This window comes from Trachemys scripta, chromosome 16 (genome assembly GCF_013100865.1).
Source record: "Trachemys scripta elegans isolate TJP31775 chromosome 16, CAS_Tse_1.0, whole genome shotgun sequence".
NCBI classification, from domain to species: Eukaryota; Metazoa; Chordata; order Testudines; family Emydidae; genus Trachemys; species Trachemys scripta.
In genome coordinates this window covers 2877693-2893709 of record NC_048313.1, presented here as the reverse complement: position 1 = coordinate 2893709, position 16017 = coordinate 2877693, and the positions used below count along the sequence as shown (strand labels likewise).

Below are 16017 nucleotides of genomic sequence, written 5' to 3'. Positions count from 1 at the left end.
ATGGACGCTCCTCTTTCTCCTTCTGGAGGTCACATGCTGCCAAACCTCCTCACAATCCTTCTGTCCCTGCTGCGCCTGCTCTGAATCTTCAGAACATTGTGGCCGTAGAAGCATCTACACATCCACCCACTTCCCATACTGCCAGAACTGGAGGGGAGACATAAACAAAACAGAATCCATGGCGACCGTTAATTTTGGCCACAGGGCTTTGGTTTATGGGGCTCCTTTCTGGTCTCCTATATGGTTTAGGGAATTGGTTCCTAGAAATCCTTGGGATTTCTGAGGGCAATGATGTAGAACAGGAGGGAAAGACCAATGGGGAATTTTCCCCAACATCCTGCCCCGCTCCTGGAGTCTTCAGTATTGATGTAGCAACATTTTACTAAGTTGTACAATGCCAGTGAGGATGGCTGAGACAGGATCGCAGGTAGGGAGAAAATCCTGGCTCTGTTTATCCCTGTGGATCTGGGACAGTTGGTGGGAGCTGGTGGGATGCTGAAGACACCAGTAGTATTGTGCAATAAGTGACTTGCAGCGGTCAAACGAGGTTAGTTCCACGGGGAGCCTACAGACCAAAACTGTTGCCCCAGTTTAAAGAGTTGGGGGATATAGATGCCTACCTCACTGCACAAGGGCAAAGGGACGCATGAAAACTCCCCATGTGCACCCTGCTAGTGTCCTCTAACAGACCAGACCTAAGGGAGGATGTGAAGCTGCTCTGAAGTGTGTATTGGAAACTGTAAGTTTGATTGACTGGAAACTGTGCTGTAAGAATCTTGAAAGTGCTTGGTAGGACAGATACCAAGGTGACAGGAAAGATACTGTGGCACCTATGAATGACATTTGTGGGTTCAAACTACCCAGGTCACTGGTTAAAGTGTCCTATTCAGTTCAGTCTCAAAGGGGGAAGAGATGTGACAAAGTACATAAAAGGTTGTTACAAGGAGGATGGAGAAGAGAGGGTTACTCACCTTGTGCAGTAACAGAGGTTCTTCGAGATGTGTGTCCCTGTGGGTGCTCCACTCCAGGTGACGGTGCGTCCTGGCGCCGTTGATCGAAGATCTTAGGTAGCAGTGCCTGGTCGGGCCGCGTGTGCGCAGCTGCCTTCTCGCGGCGGCGTTTCAGCCTGTTTGGCGCGCACAGGGCCCAACCCCCTCAGTTCCCAACCAGGCACTGCTACCGAAGATCTCTGATCAACAGTGCCAGGACGCACCGTCACCTGGAGTGGAGCACCCACAGGGACAGCACTTGAAGAAGAAGAATTGTTCTTCTTAACCTCTGAGGCTAGGACAAGAAGCAATGAGCTTAAACTGCAGCAAGGGAGGTTTAGGTTGGACATTAGGAAAAACTTCCTAACTGTCAGGGCGGTTAAGCACTGGAATAAGTTGCCTAGGGAGGTTGTGGAATCTCCATCATTGGAGATTTTTAAGAGCAGGTTAGACAAACACCTGTCAGGGATGGTCTAGATAATCCTTAGTCCTGCCAGGAGTGCAGGGGACTGGACTAGATACCTCTCGAGGTCCCTTCCAGTCCTATGATTCTATGAAAGTAGGAATTTTTTGTAATATTTGTCTGAATCCTATGTGTGCCTCAACAGCCCCCTCTACTTTGCATTGCTACTCAGTGGGGAAAAAGGCTTACGTTTGCTCCCAGGGCAGACTAAGAGACACAGGTGTGTGCGTCACCACCCTGTCTGGGTGGAATGAAGAGAGTTGTTAAGGAACTGGCAGAAACTGACCCAGATCAACAAAGGGTCCAGAGAGCTCCAATGACTTATGAATGGACTCTCAACAGTGGGAAGCTCTGGCCAAGTGGTTGTGAACTCAGCATGATCCGGCCTGGAGAACAAAGGACTGAGGCATGACCAGGAGAGGATAAAGAGTTGGCCTTTTGGAAGAGGCTGGGAGGGGGAGCTTTCCCTATTTGGACTGACTGAGGAAGGAAGTCAGAGAGAGCCAAAGTATGAAAATGGAGTTCTCTACACTTTGGCTGGTGACTTGTGGTTCGACAGGAATACTTTATATTTTAACCTCCATTTCTAGGTACTAAGCTAAGGACTTCCAGTGCTGTGCTGCAGCTGACTAATAAATCTTACTCTTGTTTGGAAAACGCTATTTGGGTGTCCCTGCAAATACTGGGTGAGGTGCACTGGTCCCTGCAGAGCGTACAAGTCTCTACCAGGAGTCTGTCTCAGTTTGACTCTCCGGGCAGAGTTCACAGCATGTAGCAGGAGGGCTGGAGCCCAGTAGTTCAGTCTAGGAGGTGGTGACCCTTGGGGGTCTGGCAAACTTGAAGGGGTTCCTTCAAGAGACTGTTCCAAAGTTGGGGCGTAGCCAAATTCCTGTGGATACAGGACACAAGGTCTTGACCTTGCAACCCAAATAACATCCTTTTATCATAGCTTTTTGTATGCAGTAAACTATATAGAGGGATGAACTTCAGCAGAATGGAAATACCCAGGTTGGGGTGGGACCAGAACATCGGGGTTAATGCCCCAACTCTTGCAAATAGCACACTGGGACATTTAATGCCTAAAAGTGGTCAGGACTCCAGGTTGGCATCTCACCCATCTCATCTCATCCTATCCAACACCACACACTGCCCCTCAGTACTATACTGGAACAGTGGAGCACCACCTATTGAGTTAACCACATCATGGGGGGAGGGATAGCTCAGTGGTTTGAGCATTGGTCGGCTAAACCTAGGATTGTGAGTTCAATCCTTGAGGGGGCCATTTAAGAATCTGGGGCAAAAATCTGTCTGGGGATTGGTCCCCCTTTGAGCAGAGGGTTGGACTAGAGATGTCCTGAGGTCCCTTCCAACCCTGATCTTCTATGATTTCCTGTAGCACCTACCACCTTCCTAGGTTTCCCGTCCAAACACCATCCCTAACTATTTTGTGAGATGTGACAGGGCTAGAGCATAAGGTGGGATAAATGCAGACTGCCATCCTGTTAACAGAAATACCAACAGAATGATGAAACATCTTTACCTTCCATCCGGAATCTACCACTAGAGAGTTGATCCCACTGAATTTAATACCTTAAGCAGTATTTCTCTGTTGCCTATCAAGAGGCTATTGGCTTGCCAGGTCACAGAACTCACTTGAAAATGGAAGATGCCAGCATAATCCCCTAGGTCAAAACTTTGCCCTGCTGGTACCACCCTCTGCATCAGCTGTGGGTGCAGAGCGAGGGATGCAGCTGCAGCCAGGAACCAGCAGTCACCTGGTAGGAGGTGTAAATAGATGGTTATGGTCCTGTTGTTTGCATACACGCACCTACACTAGCATCTACTAAAGACAGAGGAACCTGCCCTGATCAGTTTCCTTTGTATGACTCAGGCAGCACCGAGAGAGTGGAAATTTCTTCCACGTTCGTTCCTGGGGCTTCTTTCTTTCTCTTTTCCACAGCTTGAGAGGGGAAAGGGACAGAAGGGAGGAGGTCGTGATATGCTCTTGGTTTCCCTAGTTGGTGTTCGGTTCCTAGGAGACTGCAGCCAGCTGGTGCTAATGAAAGCAGCCCCCAGGCCATAACCAGCTCTAGCAGACCCTTGCTCTGATGCGCCCCCCAGATGGAGAATCTGTTCCCAACCCTCCTACAGCCCCAACTCATGGTAACTGGCACTGCCATGCAGTGCTGCCCCATGCAGTGCTGGCCCGGCTCTGTATGGCCTGCTGCAAAAAGATGCGTGCAGTGGTGGGTTTCTGAGGTCCTCAGGGCCCAATTCATCGTTGCGTAGCTTCACTCTACGTGCTCAGGGGGACACTGAGGCACTCTGATGATGCCGACAATAATAAATAAAGGCCACACCCTCAGCTGGTGTCAGTCAGCGTAGGTGGTGCAAAGGCCATTAGACCGGGGCTAACCCAGCCCCCGAGCTGCCAGAGGCACGGCCGGCGGGACGGAGGAAGGAACATGGCCACCTTGCAATGAGCTCTGGCTATTTTGGGCTGCGGCAATGGCCCTTAGCAAGGGAGTTATGAGACCCTGTAGCGGGGCGGCTACCCCGCTCCTGCCCTGAAGGGCCTAAAACAGCCCTGGGGGAAGGTTGTGGCTGGGAGCTGCTAAGCTGGGCTGATTGGGGAAGCAGCTGCAGTTGGGCCACGCCCCAAGCAGGCCCCAGCTGGCCCTATATAAGAGGCTGGGAGCCAGGATTTCACCAGTCTCTCTCTTCATTCAGAGAGAGAAGGGCCTGGCTGTAGGGAGCTTGGGCCAGGCCAAAGGCTGAGGTGCTCCAGCCTGGAAAGCCCCAGGCTGCGGCCTAGGAGAAGGCCAAGGGGTAGTGGGGGTTGCAGAGGGCAACCCATGGGTAGGCCAAGGCAGCAGGTCCAAACCCAGCCTTGCCTGTGATGAGTGGCCTATACTGCAGTCTGCCCCAGAGAGTGGGGGCTAGTTGGTGACTGGCAATGGCCTTATCCTGAGGTGAGGTGGGGTTAGTGGGTGGGGGTTCCCCTGGGAGGGGAGACCTAGCGTGTGTGGGTATTGCCGGGGGCAGCACCCAGGGCCAGGGGCACTGGGGTCCTGGGAGGGACACGGGGCCAGTGCAGATGACAAGGTGGATCACCGGCCTGCAGAGGGTGCTCCTGAGGTTGGTGAGCTAATTCCCTGGACAACCAGCAGGAGGGGCCGCAGGGGTGAGTCCGATCTCTTACAGACCCATTGCAGCAAAACCTGAGATCTAGCAGCCCTGGGACTGCGTTTGTGGCGGCTGTTCCAGAACTCAGCTGAATCCAGGTGCTGCAGAAAGCCACCTCCACAGCTCCTGCGCTGGGCTGAGTTTGTCCAGAACAGTGAATCTGTCTTCCAGTTTTACTGGGCATATAAAAGGTTGAAAACTGGGCTTTGTTGATCTGCTTAAATGAGACAGAATCCTTTTTTAGGAAGGAAGCATGTGTCAAGGGTTAGGTCACAGCTGAAATACAGGACGGCAGAGCCATCAGCAAAGAAACAACACAAGCTTCATGGTCAGAACTCTCTTGTAGGAGAAATGGGGGCATTTCTCTCCCTCGTGCACTGAGGAAAGGATTGGGAGATCTGTGATGATTCAGGGAGGCGTATTGCTATGAAATAGGTGTCCAGGACTGCCAGCCCACGCTGTAGAAGGCTCCCACTGACGTCTAAAGTGAGTGATAGTCACGTCCAGTGATAGTCACACAAGAGACAGTGAAATGAGAGAAGAAAAAGTAGTTGCAGCTGCAGTTGTAAAGCATGTCATACAATTATAACCGCAGAGCAGTGGCAGAGAAACTGTATTCTGAGCATTTCTATGAATACAGGGTCAGATTTTCAATACGTTAAAACTTCCTTAGCTCTTATTTACCGTTTTTACTCATGTCCAAAATAACAATTAACTATGGATTTGGAAGGCTGGAATGACAATGTCTATCTAGTGGGGTAAAAAAACATTCCTTCAGCTCTTTCTGTGGTGAGAATCTAAAGATTTATCTATGTAATTTTATGAAAATAGAAATCACTTTACCTAAAGCTCCCTGGTGTATATCTGTATAATTCATACCCTTGTGGATGAACTTAGGGTAGGGGCAAATGTCCTGGAAGAGAAGCAAATGAAAAGATAAACAGGCACTTGGGTTGATCTTGAATTGAGATCTTATTTATCGTAATCTTTTTTCCCGTGAATGTTGTGCTTTAGGAAAGTTGCCAAGTTGAAGGCCTTTGTTATCAAACTCGATAACAATACAGCCCAGGCAACGGCAGGATGAGCGCCCCCCAAACACACTGCCCCCTACCAATGTGCTTCAACTCCGGCATGGAGGCTCAGAGCCAGTTTCTCTGCTCAGAGCTGGCTCCTTTGACCATAAGAGATCAGCAGGGAAATTCCCCTGGTATGGGGTACCCCCCCCCCGCCTACCACTGAAGTTCCCTGTAAGCTGTGGGACCAGGTCTCAAGGGCCATGCAGGCAGGGAGAGGTGCTTCTCCCCTGGCCCCAGCGCAGCCCTGACCCCAAGCTGCTGCAGCGGAAGAGGGCTGGGGGGAGTCCTCTCTCCTGGCTGCAGCCCCAGGGCAGCCTGCACCCCAAACCACGCATCCCCAGCCCCACCCCAGAGCCTTCACCCCTAGCTGGAGTCATCACCCTCACAGCCCCAGTCCTGAGCCCCCCTCCCGCACCCCAAACCTCTCATCCCCAGAGCCCGCACCTCCTGCCAGAGCCTTCACCCCCCCTGCACCCCAACCCTCACAGCCCCAGCTCTGAGCCCCCTCCTGCACCCTAAACCCCTCATCCCCAGAGCCTTCACCCCAGCCCCGAGCCCCCACATCACCTCCATATTGGTGCACAGAATACAATTCATTCCACACATAGCTGTAAAAGAACACTGCTCCCCACCCCAGGATAAAGCTGGTGAAGGCAGCTCCACACTCACACGCAGTGTCGAGTGGGCGTGGTGGAGCAGAGCTGACCGAGAGTCCACTCGGAGACAGAGCCGGGGCATAGGTTAGAACAGCCCCAGAGCTGCCCTAGTTTAGCTGGGGCTCCAAAGACTGGCTCTTGGAATCATGCAGCCATTACCAGCTCCCTGGTGCCCCTCTTTGCCATGCGCTGAGTGGAGCTTGGCAACAAGAGGGAATCTGACCCATCTTCTGTCTGCGTGGGCCATTCAATCCTCGAGAAGGCCAGCTGGGGTTGATGTGGGACTCCTGCCCAGTCTGAAGGGCACTGCTGGTTTTTGGTCACACTTTATGTTCCCGTTCCATTTATACATGGGTTAGAAAGGGCCAGGAAATGATTAACAGCCCACGAATGGCTTGTGTGATAGTCTACATCTCCACCGGAGCTGGTAGTGTAACACTTAGACGTAGGCTCGCTCAGCTCAAGCGAGCATGCTACAAAAGGAGTGTCGCTGCAGTGAGGTGAGCAGCGGGATGGCGAGCCACCCCGAGTACGTGCCTGTGGTCCCAGGTGAGATTGTAAGTGGGTGGCGACGAGCCCATCCTCCCCTCCCTCCCTGCCACAGCTCCTTTTAGTCCGCTGGCTCGAGCAAACCTAGCACATCTACCTGCGCTAGAAAGTAACCTTCACCTCCAGGGCAGACGTTCCCAGAGATGATGATGAGCAACTTAAGCTCTGTAACAATGGACCAACCATTTAGTAGAACACCCGGTTAGCATTTATGAACCCTTTATAGACTATTCGTAAATGAAACCTTAATGTAAAGTGTGACTTTTCTATTCATCCATCTAGAGCCATCTACTGCCCCCCTCACTGGATAAAAAATGATCTACGTACCTTAGGTCTCTTCCACTGTATCTCTTCGCTTTCTGCAGATTCAAGACCTAGATTAACAGAGCCAAGGGAACTGGCCCCAGCTTCAAAATACGGGTCGTTGAAGAGGTTCTCTTGCGATAGACACTGCTCCTTGAGCTCCTGGTAGTTTTGGCCCAGGTATGGGATAACCTGGGAGCCCAGAGACTCCGAAGTGGAGTCCTTAATGAGGCGGACAGTGATCGCAGTGGAAGCCATGACCACCTGTGCCGTAACAATCCTTGCCAGGTGCCTTTATACTCACTCTGTCCCGCAGAGCGACGGGCACGCCCTGGGTAATCGAATGAAACCTGACCTTTTTGTTTTACGGAACTACCTCCCTTCTCAAAAATTCAAAGCTATTTCCTCTTTCTTGGAAAGCTCCGGCTGCTCCTGGGACCATCAAATTCCTCTAGTCCAGAGGTTCTCCAAGTGGCAGGCACGGAATGTATTCAGGGGCAGGGACGTGAGACGCTTTGGGGGGGAAACACTTACTGCGCACATTTTACCCACAGCGATGAAAAATTAGCAAAGCTGATTCCTCCAGACCTTTCAGATGGCACTGGGCATTTTGCCAGATTTCTGTTAAGCTTGTCTAGCATGATACAAAGTCGTTGCCACCTACACGTTAATCCGAGTGCACAGTTCATCATAAGGATGGACCATGATCACAGTTTTGCTTTTGCTCTCATTACAATGGAGCGTTGGCTCATTCGTGCAACAGAGGGGGAAAAAAACAACTCCAGTGAAAAACAAAGACGCTGAAACTGATTCAAGTGACGCACGGCCGCCGTATATATCGGTATAGGTACTTGTGTGTGTAAACTGCTACAGACACAGAGAAAGGAGCATGATCAAATAAGTTTGAGAACCACTGCTCTAGCTAGGGTGACCAGACAGCAAGTGTGAAAAATTGGGACGGGGGTGGGGGGTAATAGGAGTCTATATAAGAAAAAGACCCAAAAATCGGGACTGTCCCTATAAAATCGGGACATCTGGTCACCCTAGCTCTAGCCTGCCCTGCTGGGTACATTCTATAAGTAACACTGAGCACCACGTGTCTGCTGGACAGGTGAAACGTTAACGTTCCCCAGCTGTCTGGCCATGGATTGGAGAAACCAGATGGTATATTGTCCTTAAATTAACGGTACACATTCAATTCAATTGAATGTTTTTATCTTGGCATGTTTAATTTGTTTCCTGTGTGGTGTGTTCTATGGGGCTCCCAGCAGACGTATGCAGAAGAGATCAGAGATGTGAAGGAAGTGGCATGTCCTTGCACTGACAACTGTGGATGGGGAGAGGACAGAGAGCTTCAGATTTAATGTCCTCAGAACCTACAAATGATGGGCCAGATTTCCCAAGTAATTCTTGAATTACACCTCCCTCAAACCAGACCTGTTTGCCAGAGTTCAAAAACATCTAACACTTAAATTGCCTCTTCATAGCAAACAATCAAAAAGCAGGAGGTGGCATACTGGAAACTGGTAAAAGGACAAGCTATCTCTTTAAGTGTGAGGAGTTTTCTTGCCCTGCTGACAAGCTAGAGGGCTCTTTAAAGAAGCACAGTGTGATTTGAGTCAGTCTGCAAAGAGCCAGGCTAGAGCAAAGGGGGGTGAGCTGAGCTCATCCACCTTAGGGAGCAGCCTGCTTTGTCTCGCTCTGGTTTTTGGTTCTTGCATGTTAAGGTTCTCTGGATTCTGAGGCCTGGTCTACACTGGGCAGGGGATCGATCTAAGTTATACAACTTCAGCTACGTGAATAAATCCTAGAAGTTTTTAAATTTTTAACTGGGAACATCACTGGGGATTGTCTACTCCAGGGACCTTAGTCCAGCACCACAACTGGCTGCAGAGCTCCTAAATGTTCAGTCTATGGCTACCCCTTTCCCTAGCAGAGGGAGAGCTCCAGGTGTAATCTGATCATTGGGGCTGCTTGTCATTGGGGAAAGGGCCATTTTTCAACAAGACAGCTCACAGTGGGGGAGAGCAAGAGGCATGATAAGGCCCGATGGGAGTCCTCCCCTCCTATGTATCTCAGCAGGCCCCTCCTGATCTCCTCCCCCACACACACACAGTTCTCACTCAATCTGCCATTCTTGTGTGAGTGCTGTAGGAAGGTATCCTTGCTCCTGAAGATTATAGGAAGCCGTGAGGCTGGGGAGAGCAAGGGGGTTGGATGGGAGAGGAAATGTTAGTTGCTATGTGTATATAATACATGACTTCATGCACAAATGGAAGGCACTTGAGTACTATGGTGATAAGGGCGGGAGATGAGCCAATATGGAATAAAATAGAAGAGAATAGAAGTCTCATTGAAAATTAAGGGGACTTAAGTTCCTAAGTGGTTGACTCACTTTTGAAAATGGGTCTCAAGGGATGTCTACATTATGGGGACGAAAGAGACATCGCTCTGGCACTGCACCTATATCAGCATAGCCCCATAGTTTGGACACAGCCTACACCAATGGAAGGGTGTAGGAACACCACCTTCCCAAGCGACAGTAGCTAGGCTGACACAAGCATTCCTCTGTCAACCCAGCTCTGTGTACAGACACAGGTTGGCATAGTTATGGTGTTCAGGGGGTGGGGATTGTTCATGCCCCAGACTGATGTAGCTATGTTGATCTAACTTTTAACTGTAGATATGGTAAACCTCAGCATGGAGCCATCAGCGTTGAGGAAACTCCAGCCAGCACAGAATGCTGCAGTCCATTTCCGCAGCAACACAGTGCTGGCTGCTGTGATCACATCACACCTCCCCTCTGCTCCCTAATCTGGCCTCCCATGGACTAGAGGGTCAAGTTCAGAGTCTCAGTTCTAAGCTTCAAGGTGCTCCATGGCCTGGGACCAGAATATCTAACAAAGCCGAGAGTTCCAGCATGAGGATGGTGGTCGACTGCTCCGCTCCTCAGGTGTGATGGAACGAAAGAACGGCCATACTGGGTCAGACCAAAGGTCCATTTATCCCAGTACCCTGTCTTCCGACACTGGAATGAAGACAACAGGTAATCATCAAGTGATCCCTGTTGCCTATTCCCAGCTGCTGGCAATGCTCCTACTAATACAGCCCAATATGCTGTTAGCCTTCTTGGCAACAAGGGCACACTACTGACCCATATGCTTCACACCCTCTAGGCTTGGTTTCTATTGCACAGAACTAATTCATGGACCAGACAGGTTTGTGACAAAATGATGGCTTAGGTATTACAAAGGCATCAGCCGTTCCTGGTTCTCCTAAATTACAACGTCAGGGCCAGATTATCCAGTGTGATCTAGCTATAAATAGCCAGTGCAGAATTCCCTTGAGCAGGAGAACTGTCCACTGACAGAGGCAGCATATCTAGCTCTGGCACACCACGCCTGCTGCACGGGGCGGGCTTGCTGGGGTAGGGTATGGGACAGAACAGAGCTCTACTATGCCAGTTTTCAACCGGGGTTGAGAGCAGCTCCTCCACTGCCGTTCAGTTACACTAGGGCTGGGCAGTGAAGGATAAAGGAGCCCAGCTGGCTGCCTGATGATCTCCCACCGCCCCTCTGGACCTGAGCTGGGCTGGGGCACAGCGGAGAATCCGGTCCTTCGTTTCTGACGGATATATAGCAGCTGCCAAGCTTGTGTCTGCCACCACCATTTTAGCACAGATATTGGCACGCCTACGAGCACGCTAAGCGGAAACCCTGTTGACAGCAACTCCTGTTATCACAGCAATATCTATCAGAGCACTGTCTGGGGCAGCCCCGTTTGCCACAGCCACCCACATGGCAGACTCCCTGATAGTCGCAGCCCCGATGACTGCAACCCCCATTATCACAGCAGGGTCTCATAGAGTCCCATGTACCACAGCCACCCCTGTTGCGATTACCTCTGGGGGGTTCACTCCAAAGACTCAGGTCATCTGTAGCTTCACGGCCCCCTCTGCCTTGAGGAAATGCACACGTTCCAGCAGGATACGACGACGGACCTCGTGGAGTGGATGATTATTCACCTTCACCTGCAATGTAAACGGTAGGTTAGAGACGAGTGGTGATGCCTCGGCTCCCTGTGAGCCTCGTTCGTGTTTAGCAGGGGGCCGTTTGCCTGTAGATGACACTGAAGAACAGCTTTGCCTGGCAGCGGCAGGAGATGGAACACAGGTGGACAACACACTGGTGACCGATGCAGTCGTTCTACTCTACAGATCCTGCGAGGCAGTCGTGTGCTGGCTATGAGCTCCTTGGCACCCCACACCCCAAAGGTGGCTGTGTTTAGTGGCCCTATGTGAGTATGCCCTGTGATAGGGCTCAGCGACCCTTCGAGGTAAGAGGCCCTGTGGAGATTTAAATTTCTATGTTATTACTGGAGCCGTCACCTCCTTACAAACCGTCGAATCCCCAGGCCCAGATGCTTTCCTCATAAATGGACAGGAGTGACGTGTGATCCCCGTCCAGGGCACTTTTCTCACGGGGCTCCTCTTGGAACTTCATTCCCTCTCCTCTACAAGCCCAGCCCCAAATAACTGTGTATTCTGGAGTCCCATCTCCTATCCCAATCTAATTAAAACACAGGCCAGAAATCCTGCCCTCCCCCAAGCATCGCTGCATCAAAGCAACGGCCCTGCCTCCAGGCACTCTCTGCCCACCCCGGAAGAAACGGAATCTTGCCCTGCACCAGATAAGGGTGCAATGATTAGCAGCGAGCTAGGGGAGCTGCAAAATTTGGATGCAGGTTTTGATCCCCCAAGGGCCAGGCTTTTGGTTTGGGGTTTCTCTATTGACAGGTTTGCATCCCCACTGCCCCTGGAGGCCTCTACATATCACAGACCAGTCCCACATTAATGGTTATCAGACTAATAAAGAGAGAGAGTTGGAATCACACTGGTTCTGCCTTTTCAAAATAAACACGCGCCTCCAAGCTGGGACTGGAGAGAATCCACAGGGGCACAGGAATGCCCAGATCGAAGTCCCTGGATCAGACCCGAGGTCCATCTAGCCCGAATCCTGTCAACAACAGCTGCTGGCACTAGATGTTGCAGCGGAGGGTGTATGACCCCAGAGACATCAACTGTGGGATAATCTGCCCCCCGTTAGGGCTCATTCTGGTTTCTAGTACTCAGAGATTGGCTTAATCCCTGAAGCAGGAGGTTTAATATCCCTGCTTCCAAACTCTTTGATTTGAATAACTGTGAGAACTCTGGCTAGTATTGTTCTATTTTCTGCTCTGGGAGGGGAGTGGGCTCTTGTAGTTAGAATTGGGGGCGGGAGGGGGAGGCTGGAAGCCAGGACTCCTGGGTTCCATCTCCAGCTCTACCACCAACTCACTGTATAACCTTGGGAAAATACATCCTCTCTCTCCCTCAGCTCTGTCTAGGGGGGGTCCTTACTCAACAGTTCAGATACCCTGGTGCAAACCCTCAGAGAGATGTGCTGCACCGGGGATAACCATGGTCTGCAGCATGAGGCACTTCACGTGGGAAGTTGGGGGGGCTCTGCCTGGGCTCAGGCCCCTCATGGGGGCAGTGTGGGGGGACAGCTCTGCCTGGGCCCTGGTGAGGTGGGAGGTTCCCAGAGCCCCGGCTCCAGCGTGAGCCCCAGCGTCTACACTGCAATTTTAGAGCCGTGCAGCCCCAGCCCGAATCGGCTGACGTGGGCCAGCCACGGGTGTTTTATTGCCGTGTACACAGACCCCTGCGCTCTTTTGAAAGTTTCCCCCCTACACTCACACGGCACCTGCAGGCCCCTGCACGTCACAGAACAACAGCACAGTTGTGAGTCAACGCCCTTTGTGACAATTAAAGTCAACATGACTCTCTGGGACCCTGGAATGAACTGACCTTGGGTTTGCGCAGACGAGTGTCAAGTCTGATCATGAGCAAAACAATGAGGAAGTTCTGAGGAACTCTTTGTATATATTAATAATTCACCTGTCTCCACCATGACCACCTTTCACCCTAGGGCCCTGGTGCCAATCTTAACAAACCAACAGCAAAGATGCCTGCAGCTGGAGGCACCTCAGATGCAAAGGTGTGGATGGTTCCAGTTGTGACTCGGTTCCAGGGAAACTCCCATGAGTCTGGTCTGTCATTGTGAAGATCTGCGGTAACTAATTCTAATCAAAGGAGTAGCTGATGCCTTTCACTCTCCCCAAACCGACACTGAGCTTGGACTCTTTCCTGGAAAAGTTACCTCACATCAAAGCCTGTCTTTGCATGTTAGCATCCTACATCTCATGGCCCAAAGGGGAAAAGTCACACGAAAATAGACAAGAGCTTTAAAACTCGCCTACCCCATAGTAACCCCTCTATGGGGGTGGGGAGGGAGCTTGTGGGGGATCCCTCTGTCGGCTAATCCCCTTCTGGCTTTGTCTCGCTGAGCTCCCGAAGTGGAGCTTTTCTAACGCCAGCTCAAAGGCAAACTAAATCCTCCTGTTACTCCACTGCAATTACATCCACCCGTAGGTCTCTGCCTCGCGGATCCCCCAAAGCAGGAAGCAATTGCAGCGTATGACGGTCAAGCTAAGAACTAGAACCTGCGTTTGCTCCCTGCTGGATTTGTTGCCTTAGGCTGGTGAGTGTCAGATCCCAAAGCGCTGGGGTGAAATTCCGCGCTGTGCTTCCAGCAGGGGCCGGACTCCGGCACAGTCCGAAGGAAGGCAGCCTCAAGCCATTGCTGCATCCTTGGCGTACAGTCCTGACTCTATTAAGTCAATGGGATTTTTACCGTTGATTTCAATGAGTTCAAGCTTTCCTCACTGGAATTCTGGGCTGCTCCGGCCCCTGGCCTGGAATTAGAGCAAGCCCAGGGGCTCTTGGAGGCCACCAATGGGACCCTCTGCAGTCTGGAACAGCCCAGAACCCCTGTAGTGCTCTGCCCCAGCACACCTTCGACCCAGGACTCGCCAGCTGGGAGTGCAGGCCACATACAGCAGCTCTATATCGGGCCTGCCCTGGAATTCTTTCCTTGGCCATTTACAGGTTGTTTGTGACACTGAAGCAGGGATCCAGGTAGCGCGTGAAGGGCAGATGCCCACCACTCCCCTCCATACACACTGGATTCAGACTAGATCAGAACTGAATTTGCCCTAGTGCCTTTTATCGCAAAGGATCGCCAAGATCTTTAACAGGACATAGCCCCACAGCACTACTAAAATGCAGCCACCTCTGGGCTGTCAGGTAACCCACTAACCGGGAGCCTGGAGTTGAGTTCTCTCCTCTGCCACAGACTTCCTGTGTGACCTTGGCTGAGTAACTTAGTCTCTCTGGGCCTCAGTTCGCACTCTGTAGAACGGAATAAGAGCACTTCCCTACCTCATAGGGTAAATATGTTACAGAAGGTGAGTCTTAAATTGTCCAGTGTGGCGAAGGGCTAGCCGAGATGGAGCAGGATCTGTTCTGTAGCACTGTTCGTGGAGGAAATAAGAGTTGAAAACAAAAAGATGGGGAGGAATCGGACGTGTTTAAACTCCAAGGACTGATCTGGGAATTTCAAGGCTTTGGGTGGGATCCCAATATCGTTTCAGTGCTGGACGACGGTGATGGGAAGTGTCTATGCCCTGAATCCCGAGAGTTGTGTTTTCATCAGTTGGTTTTGATGGGGTGAACCTGTCTTTCCTTTCTGGATACTGGTTTTTTGGGGGTGGGGGGTTACTTGGCAACCTGCTGAAGCTTGCAGGAGGGGAGCAGTGGGGACGTTGGTGCCTGGAGCCGGCCCTGACTGCTCTAATTAGAAAAACGCAAGCTATAAATAATGCTTTGATTTGACTGCTCCTGATGGAGTTTAGGGTGCAAGCCAGACCAGTAAGGGGCTGTGTCAGCACTTGCCCTGCAATCTGGGGTGCCTCACAATGCTCTGCTGCTGTAGCTCCCCGCCTGGGGTGCTCACAACCAGCCTGCCTGCCTGCAGGTCACACCCTGAGTGTCTGTGTGCTAGACAGCCCTGGGTCAGCCGCTCTGACCCCAGCAGCCTGTCTACAGCCCCATTCTGGCTTCCACCAACCATGGCTACAACCAGCAAGGTGACCCCAAAACACCCCCACTCCTGAATTTCCCCCAAACCGCGGGTTCTGTAGTGTCCAGCCCTCTCCTGGACTGTTCCGAGAAAATCCTCTGGTTCATTTGTGGGTGTGGACGGTGAATTATTATCATCCCTGTTGTTGTTTTGTTAACATTTGGCATTAGGGCTGTGGCATGTAGGTGCTTGGGGTGTGGACGAGTGAATTATTATCATCCCTGTTGTTGTTTTGTTAACATTTGGCATTAGGGCTGTGGCATGTAGGTGCTTGGGGTGTGGGCGAGTGACTTATTATCATGCACAGAGAGTTCTATGGAAGGATCACAACTTGCAAGTAAAGGTGAGATTGAAGGTAAGCAGATCCACCCCTCGCTACCCCTGTGAGGGCCTGGGGCCAGGCAGAGCCTCTCTACCCTCCTTTCCCTCCCCCCTTGCCCCCCCCCCACTTCTATCCCTCTCCTTTTGCCTTCTGTCTAATAAGAACGTGGCTTAGCTGGCCAATACTGCGTATTTTGGAACACTGCTGTAAGCCTGTGACCAGAGAGGCAGCTAAAAGAAATGCCCTAAACAGCCTGATGCTGGTACAGTTCAGAGTGGCTGTTCAGAGCGTGTGCCATGCCTGTGTTTTTCAGCGGCGAGGTGGCAAGTAAGAGACAACACCAGGGACAGAAGCTGCATTTCATGACTTTGCTTTTCTTTTCTCTCCCCTCCCTTGTGTATTTGCCTTGTAGGAAGTGGGATTGGACTTTAACAACAACAGTAATGACAACA

At 51.3% G+C, this 16017-nt stretch overlaps 1 long non-coding RNA gene across 1 annotated transcript; it reads right to left on the bottom strand.

Annotated features, from left to right (window-relative positions):
* Nucleotides 1–117: 117 nt before the first annotated feature.
* LOC117888723 lies at nucleotides 118–11249 on the bottom strand. Its single transcript, XR_004648362.1, has 4 exons — nucleotides 11124–11249; nucleotides 5482–5551; nucleotides 3106–3227; nucleotides 118–147 (listed from the first exon to the last, which is right to left on the bottom strand). It is a non-coding gene; the product is annotated as an uncharacterized LOC117888723 (long non-coding RNA).
* Nucleotides 11250–16017: the final 4768 nt, after the last annotated feature.